Raw genomic sequence first — 9784 nt, forward strand, 5'->3', positions numbered from 1 at the left:
AGACAGTAAGTGAGAAATCACCCCCCGGGGGGATGGCCACACCGCAATCCCTTCTCCTCTCTTCTCTCCAGATCTTGGGCATGCATGCACATGCGCCCAGCGTGAGTTTTAAGTCACCGGGTCTGGGCCTCCAACCACGGTCGACTACAAAGGAGTCCAGCAACATAGCCATTACACTAACTGCTGGTCTCCCCCCAGTAACTTTTTTTTTTTTAATGAAAGAATATGGGAGGGAAAGAAGAATATTTTTTTCTTTTAAAGAATTATTTTATTTAACTTTATTTATTTATTTGTTTATTTAATTTGACCAGAGAGGAACAGAATGAGAGAGAGAGAAAGAGAAAGTGAGAAAGCAAAGTACCAGGTCCAGGACTCGAACTGTGGTCAATCATGTGGGAATCTAGCATCCTTCACCATGCCACCTGCCAGCCCCAAGTTTTTTTCATTTTAAAGAGATATTTTTGCTCTCTGGGATGTGTGCTCGCTAGGAAGACAAAGACAGACATAAAGCAAGAAATCACCCCCACGGGATGTGTCATGCCTCAATCCCTTCTCTCATTCTCCTCTTGGAATCTTGGGCATGCACATACATACTCCTGGTGTGAGTTTAAGCCACCAGTTCCAAGACTCAAACCACAGTCGACTATCCGGGAGTCCAGTAACATAACCACTATGCCATGTGCTGGTCCCAAATGAAGTAATTTTGATGGGGTCTTGGCATATCACAATCCCCTGCCCTAAATTCCCAGTTAGCTTGGACCACAGACATGCTCCACTGCACTCAACCTGTTCAGGTCAGGCCAGGAACTAAGCCCAGGCCTCCCATGCAGCCTTGTCCACCACACAGTGATGCCCTCCTGTCTGCACCGCTGTGGCTGCACCTCTTTGAACAGTCTCGATAGTTTAATATTGGATTGTTGGAAAAGCTATGATGCATTTTTGCATAGAAAAACAGAAGAAATACGTCACGACTTTACCTACAAACTAATAATTAGGTAAATACATTTTCAGGGTCATGTTAACTATATTACATATGTTTGAACTAGAATTCCTTTACAATATTAAAAGCTTTCTATGTTATGCAACCTCAAAAATGAAGTGGATGTGGTTAGGCAAAGGTGAGATGTTTTTACCCAGGATTTGTAGCAATTACTGTTCTAGTTAAATACATTACTTTTGTTTTTGTTTTCATATTATGCCAGAGAGTGAGTACACAGACACAAGAAGGCGAGGAGAGAAAGCACCCCTAACAGGGCCTGGGCACACCATACTCTTTCCTCCAATTCTCCAGCCCACCTCTCACCTGCGAGCCCAGCATGTGAAAGCACCGGGTGGGGGACTCCACCCTGGCTGGCCACGTGAGATCCAGCTTCCTCTGCACAGCGCTTAATTGCCACACTACAGGCCCCTGTTAAGTACTTTTTCTTGCTTAAAATAGCCTTTTCATTTGATTGAGATATCTCTTCTATATCATTATGTTCCAGTGATTTCTGAGGTCTGATCTGGCGCTGACATGAAGATCTTGTTTCTCAGTGATTTAGAGAGACAGCTGTCTGTTTATGCCACACTTGTTAAGCATCTATAGACTAGTAAGTGGGGGTGGAACAGAGACCTAGTTTCAGCTCTCAGAATTGAGAGTGAAACGTTTGGGAGAATGAGGAGCTCACAGATGCTGTCATTTTGGGCACTGGTTATATAATTACGGTCTGATCTGGGGTATTTTCCTTGACAAATTATAAACAAATTATATAATCATGTATACCATGTGTCCCTACTACACAGTAGGTACAATGATTTGATTTTACATTAGCTATGTAGGCTTTTGGTTTTAAGGTGAACGTTAACTAAAAGTTCTAATTAGGAACATATTTAGTGCTTAGATATCTGTGAAGGTGCATTATTTTACTAGTCAGAAAGTATACTTTCTTTCCCTGATTTAATTCATTTGTTTTGTAATTTTGTTATAGGGCATGTACACTTGTGTGGGGTAGGACACACCACAGTCTCATCTCCATTCTCCTCTAGGGATTTTAGGCACACACACACACACACACTTGGTGTGTTCAAGCTGCTGGATAGCCCGGGACTTGAACTCACAGTCATATGTGATCCAGCCACCTTCATAACCATATCACCAGCAGGTCCTCTTAACCCTGATTTTAGTACTAACTGACCTCAGACAAAGCCACTTACTACCTGTTCTTTTAAACTGAAGTGATTGGTCTAAAAGGCATTTTAAGCAATTATTTCCAAATTCTAGGCCCAGGCTAAATTTTTAGCTCTCCACAGAGAAGAAAAAGATACTTATTAAAAGGTTTTCAACTGAATTTAATTTTCCCACTGTAGGATTTTTTGCTTGCTTGTTTGCTTGCTTGCTTGTTTGCCAGAGGGTATGTGTACTCCCCAGAGAGAGGGAAAGTGAGAAATCATCCCCTAAGAAGGATGGCCACGCAGCAGTCCCTTTTTTTGGGTGTACATGCACACGCATTGGGCATGATTTTTAAGCCACCAGGTCCAGGACTCAAACCATGTTGGCCATGTGGGAATTTAGCACCTTAACCATCATGTCATTTGCCGGCCCTAACTGAATTTTAATTTTAAGGTTATTTCAACTTTTATGTTATATTAGGTGCTTTAAATGTCTTGACTTAGCCAAATAAATGTCGGCAGTCCTAAACTGGGTCCTACTTTTTTTTTTTTTTTAACTGCTTCATGAAATAGAAAAGTCGGAACCACTAAGCCAAGGTTCTACCTAAAGTTTTTAGACATAATAAATTATTAAGGTGCTTAAATAAGGCAATTTAGGTTGATTTTGTTATTTCATTTTTTAAGAGATTTTTTTCTATAGAGCATGTGCACTCGCCAGAGAGACAGAAAAACAGAAAGTGAGAAATCACTCCCCCCCCCCCAGAGGTGATGGCCATGCAGCAATCCCATCTCCTCCATTCTTCTCTTGGGATTTTGGGCAAGACGCACACTCACCCAGCACGAGTTTTAAGCTACCTGTTCTGGAACCCAAACCACATCTACTACTTGTGAGTCCAGCAACGTAGCCATTATACCATCTCCTGATCAGTATTATTTCATTTTGTATTTGTGAAATTTTTCGTATACCATTAACAGTGCATTGAAGTTTCACAGAACATTATTATAAAAAAAATTAGTTTTTACTTCCATTCAGTTTATCACCATAGATTCAAACTAAGGGTGATGCCAATCCTGCTAATCCCTTTCGAGCCTCTAATTTTGAAAGAGTAAATAAAATACACGGGGCTGGGGGGCAGCAGGTGCTGTGGTAGTTAAGGCACTGAGCTTCCACATGGCCCCAGCTGTAGTTCAAGTCCTGTACCTGGCTGCTTCCTTTTTCACTTTCTCTCTTTTTCTTTCTTTGGTCAAATTAAAAAACAATAAAGTTAAATAAAATAATTATTAAAAGTGAATAAAGGACCAGCAGATGGTGTGGTGGTGAAAGGTGCTGGATTCCCACATGGCCGACTGCAGTTTGGGTCCCAGACCTGGTGGCTTGCTTTCTCACCTTCTCTTTCTTTCTATCTGGTCACATTAAAAAATAATAATAACAAATGGGAGACCTACAGATGGTGTAATGGTTACATCGCTGAACTCTCACATAGTCAACCACAGTTCAAGTTCTGTACCTGGTGGCTTGCTTTCTCACTTTCTCTCTCACTCTGTCCTTCTCTGGTCAAATTTAAATAAATAAATAAAGTTAAATAAAATATTTTTAAAAAATAATAAATGGAAGGGCCAGCAGTTAGTGTAATGGCTATGTTGCTGGACTCCCATGTAGTCGACCACGGTTCAAGTCCCAGACCCGATGGCTTCAGCTCACACCAGGTGTGTGTGCGTGCATGTCCAAGATCCCAAGAGGAGAATGGAGAAGTTATTGCGGCATGGCCATCCCCCGGGGGGTGATTTCTCACTTTCTGTCTCTCTGTCTTTCCAGCAAGCACATACACCCTATAGCAAAAACCTCTCAAAAAATAATAATAATAAATGGAATTCTTTTAAAAAATGAATAAATAAAATGCACAGTGTAACAATTATAAACTATGATTGATGATTATTAAATGAAGGTCTGCCTTTTCTGGGAAACATAATTTTTTGTTTGTTTTTTGTTTTTGCTATAGGACTGGTGTGCTCACTAGAAAGACAGGCAGAAAGTGAGAAATCACCCCCCCAGGGGGAATGGGCACCCCACATTCCCTTCTCCATTCTCCTAGGATTTGGGGCATGCACACACATGTACCAGATGTGAGTTTCAAGCTTCTGGGTCTGGGACTCAAGCCACAGTCAGCCATGTGGGAGTCCACTGCCTTAACCACTATACCAGCTGCTGGCCTGAGAAATGTTAATATTTTTTTATAGCCTTGAAAAGTGTTTCCTGAACAAAGGAATTGCATATATTAGCTGAAGTTGCTAGGAATCATTCTATAAAGATAAGAAACTGGGAGAATGATTTTTTTCAATTGGTAAATCATAAAAGAAATATAATTAAGATGGTAAGTTAGAGGTGTTGCCTTTTATGTTTCTGAACAAGAAAACATGGCAGTTCAATCTCCAGCGTGGGGCCGAGAATGCCAGCCTTAGAATGTTGTTGGCCAGGCATTGTGTGAACAGATGCTCTTTACTTTCAGTAATAGCCCTGTCTCTGAGGTCATCTCTCTAATGAGGACAGAAGTCTGACAGCTTTTTTCTATTTCCAAAATCCCTTCCGTGGGGCTGGGATAAGTCACGCCCACAAACATTGACATCATTTTGGCCCAGTTGCTAACACTGGCATAGTATCCTTGCTATGAGTGAGTCACACCCACAAACATGAAGAGATCATTTTGACTCATTGATACCAGGACTCCTCCAACATTCTGTCCTTGGGACAGTGTCTTGTGAAGCATACAAGTCCCCTTATCTCTGTTACAGTACACTCTTTGCTGAGACCTTCCAGAAAGACAGACCTCCCTTTCTAATCACCACCCTAAAGGTTCTAAAACTCACCTATAAGCTACAAGCACCTCCCCCTTCCAGATGTCCTGCCTTGTGGGCCAGACCAATGAAAGAACTCTCTTCACCAAATTCCAAACCTGTCTCTCACTCTCAAAATCAAATAAATGGAACCCCTGTACCTAATCACCCTGAGAAAGGCATGTTTTCTTCCTTCTGGTCCTAGGTCACACACATTTGTGCTTAGAAATAAACCACATGAATTATTATTTCTGCAAAGTTGGTTATTTCCATAGACGCTTAGTACTTTCAGCCTGTCTCTGACATATAACCAGAAGTCAGTTTTGTAAGGACTTCCTTCTTCAAGTGTGATTTTTTTTTTCTTCATTCGTAAGTATATAGAATTGTGTAGTTTCCACCTTTGTTTTTTCTTTTAAAGTCATTACAAGTATTGCCCATCTGCCTTACATGCTCATTACTGGAAGATGAATTATCCTTCTGCTGGTAATATCACCTACCAACATTTTTACTACTGGGTTAGACAAGGCTCATCTAACTCAGTAGGCAGGGTAGACACAAGGTATGATGTCTCTTGTGTCTCTGTCATCATTAAACTTCGATAAATTTGTTAAGTGTATTATTCATCTTTGCACAGTAATCCCTTCTTTTTTTTAATATACCAGAGTACACATGTGCACAGCCAGAGAGAGGAAGAAAGGGAGAGTGAGAAAGATCTGCCCAGTGGGGGGAGTGACTGCCTCTCCTCATCCCCAGCAATAAAGTTGTGTGTTCACCTTGACACCATGATTTTGAAGTTTTAAAATTTCTGAGGCTTCATCTTTCCAATGTGGTCCGTCTACCCTGTAGCCTTCAGCTTTCTTTCTTTTTTTTTTTTTTTCTTCTTAATTTGCTATAGGTTACGTGCACTTGCTGGGGGGTGGGGGAGTGTGGAATGAGAAGGAAAGTGAGAAAGCATCCCCGGGGGGGATGACCATACTGCAATCCCTTCTCCTTCAACATGCACTGGTGTGTTTTTTAAGCCACCTGGGCCAGGGGCCAGGGCCCAGGACTCAAAATGTGTGATTGGCCAAGTGGGATCCAGCATCTTAACCACCGCACCACCAGGCTGACCTTGAGCCTTTTTTTGTATCACTTCACCTTCGCATCCCTTCCAATAGAGTTTTTTGATCACTTAAAGCAACTTCATCCATTTCTCTTAGAATCCGGGAAAGCTGCTTCTAGCACAGAAGGTCAAATAGCATTGGCTGGTTACTGCTTCCATCCTGCTCCTGTGCGCCACCTAGTGTAGAATCTCTGATAAGGAAAATCGTATACCATAAATTGCCTTTCATAATTTAAGATGTCACCCAGTAGATGTACTTGATTTAAGTCCCCAATCCTGATATTTTTTTGTACCTCAGAAAATTTAGCCACTTGAACCATTCATATGTTACATTTTTATGACTCCTGTGTGTTTTTAGCACCTGATTCAGAAAAGCGCCCCTAATATCCCAGGCCTCACTTTTTTTAAGATAGATTTGTGCTATAGGACGCATGCTCTCACCAGAGAGACAGAAAGGAGAAACCAGCCCCCAGGAAGGGATGGGCGCACTGCAGTCCCTTCTCCAGCATGAGTTTAAGCCACCAGGTCCAGGACCCAAACTGCAGTCACCTACATAGGAGTCCAGTGACATAACCATTATGCCATCTGCTGGTACCAGACTCATTTTTTTTAACCCCCAAGAAAGAAAAAAAAGTTTCAAATTTTTATTATTACAGTATTCTCAATATGCAGAGCAATTATAATTACATAGCATATGTTCAGGAAACATTTGTTTTAATAAATAATAGATTTGAATGAAATTTATTTTAACTTTTTTTTAAAGAATTGTTTTATTTCAACATTTATTTATTATTTTCCAATTTGATCAGAGACACAGAGACAGGAAAGTAAGAAAAGAAGCCACCAGATCCAGGACTTGAACCACAGATGGCCCTGTGGGAGTCCTGCACCTTTAACTACCATGCCACCTCGCACCCCCACCTTTTTTTAAATAGAGATTTTTTTGCCTTAGGGCTTGTGTGCTTACAGGAGGGGGGCAGGGTGAGAGACAGAAACAGTTGAGAGGAAATATGAGAAATATCATCCCCAGGAGACCAGCAGGTGGCATGGTGGTTAAGGTGCTGGACACTCCCACATGGCTGACTGTAGTTCGAGTCCTGGACCAGGTGGCTTGCTTTCCCACTTTCTCTTTCTCTCTCTCTGTCTCGCTCTGGTCAAATTAAAAATAAATGAATGAATAAATTAAAAATTTTTAAAAAAAGAAAAGAAAGAAATATCATCCTCCCCATGGGGTGGCCACTCTGCAATCCCTTCTCCAATCTCTTCCCAGGATCTCAGGCAAGCACACACACATATGTCTAGTGTGAGTTTAAAGCTACTGGGTTGAGGACTCAAACCACAGTCTGCCATGTAGGATTCCAGTAACACAACCACTATGCCATCTGCTGACCCCTGAGTGCAGTTTTTAAAGGATACAAAGGTACTTGCTAAATAGTCATATTCCTGGGGGCTTTTTTGGAAAGGTTTTTGCTATAGGGCGCATGCGCTTGCCAGAAAGAGAGCTACAGAGACAGAAAGTGAGAAATCGCCCTCCAGAGGGAATGGCCACACCACAAATCCCTTCTCCATTCTCCTCTCAGGATCTTGGGCACACACACACATGCACCCAGCATGAGTTTAAGTCACCTGGTCCAGGACTCAAACTGCAGTTGACTATATGGGAGTTCAACGACATAGCCATTACACCATCTGCTGATCCCAATATTCCTGTCTCGTACTAACAACTACAAAGCCTGATTCTCTTTTGTTTTCCTGTTTTTGTTTTTGTTTTGTTTTGTTTTAATTTGCTACAGGGCACATTTGCTCACCAGAGAAGGGGAGAGAAAAAAGTGAGAAATCACTCCCTCATAGTGGGTGGCCACACCACAATCCTTTCTCCTCCATTTTCTTCTCAGGATTTTGAGCACACACACACACATGCCTGGTGTGTTTTTCGAGCTGTCAGGTTCGGACTCAAACTGTATAGTCCGCCATGTAAGATCCAGCCACCTTAACCAACAGCCACCACTGGCCCTCTTTATTAAATGTAGTCATTTCTTTCTTCCATGAGCAAGAGAGAACTCCCAACAGGGTCTTGATGCCACAATTCACCCAGCTTCAGCCAGCCCCAGATCGTGGGCACGTGTGTGCCAAGTGTACTCATGGAGGTCTTTGGATGTGAACCTGGAACCTTCCAATGTGGGTCAGCCTTGTACAGCATGGCATTTTACTGCTCTGTCACTCTCCAGCCCCTGGTTTTCTTTTTTTCAAATGTGTTTTTCTATACCTACTATTCTAAACTTTCAATATGTCTATTAGGAAAATTCACTGATTAGCTATCTTTTCCTGAAAATGTTGACTGTAATTTCATTTACCTGGTCAAAACTCTTAAGACTAAACATGTAGTATAAAAACCAACAAAGCACACACACACACATGCCTGGTGTGTTTTTCGAGCTGTCAGGTTCGGACTCAAACTGTATAGTCCGCCATGTAAGATCCAGCCACCTTAACCAACAGCCACCACTGGCCCTCTTTATTAAATGTAGTCATTTCTTTCTTCCATGAGCAAGAGAGAACTCCCAACAGGGTCTTGATGCCACAATTCACCCAGCTTCAGCCAGCCCCAGATCGTGGGCATGTGTGTGCCAAGTGTACTCATGGAGGTCTTTGGATGTGAACCTGGAACCTTCCAATGTGGGTCCAATCACTGTTTGAGTCCCGGAACTGATACCTTGCTTTCTCACTTTCTCTCTCTCTCTATTCTTGTCTAGTCAAATTTAAATAAATTTATTAATAAATACATAAATAAATCTAAATAAAATAATAATTTTTTTAAAAAAAGCAACAAAGGTGGGGACCAGCAGGTGGTATGGTGGTTGTGGTGCCAGATACTCCCAAATGGCTGACCACAGTTCAAGGCCTGGAGCTGGTGGGTTTCTCTCTCCCCTTTCCTCTCTCTCTCTCTCTGTCTCTCTCTCTGGTCAAATTGAAATAAATGAATGAATAAATAAAATTTAAAACAAACAGCAACAAAGTGGACTAGCAGGTGGTTAAGGGCTGCTGGGCTCTCACATGACTGACCGTGGTTTGAGTTCTAAACCTGGCTGCTTGTTTTCTCGCTTTTCCTCTCCCTCTCTTGTTCTGTCTCTGGTTAAATTAAAATAAATAGTTAAACAAAATAATTCTTTTTCAATTATTTGTTTTATTTGATTATTATTAGTCTTCAGTTTGACCCGAGAGAGAGAGGTTGAGAGAGAGAGGGAGAGTGATAGTGAGACAGCAAGCCACCAGGTCCAGTACTTGAACTATGGTCAGCCATGTGGGAATCCAGCATCTGAGCCACCACACCACTTGCTGGCCCTAAAATAATTCAAAAAAAAAAAAAAAAAAAAGAGTGAGAGAAGCCAACAAAGCAGTGAGCTAACAGGTCCGCTCGTTTTAAGCCAGCATGTTCGTGGTACGTAATTGGGGAGAAATATAGTATTTGGTTATTTCGAATCTGTGGACCATTGGCTGGGAGAAGGGTACTATGCAGAAGTCCAATTTCTGCTGTTTGTCAGCTTGGAGTCCTGCTCACTGCAGTCATTACCAGCTCGGGAGCAGTGTGGACTAGCGCCACAATCACAGGCTTTTCTGTAAGACTTAGGTTTGAATCTCTGTCTCCAGTTGGTTGAGATTTGAAGAAATTATTCTGTGTGATGGTTAATTTTATGTGTCATT

This window comes from Tupaia chinensis, unplaced genomic scaffold (genome assembly GCF_000334495.1).
Source record: "Tupaia chinensis unplaced genomic scaffold, TupChi_1.0 Scaffold000199_1, whole genome shotgun sequence".
Lineage (NCBI taxonomy): Eukaryota > Metazoa > Chordata > Mammalia > Scandentia > Tupaiidae > Tupaia > Tupaia belangeri.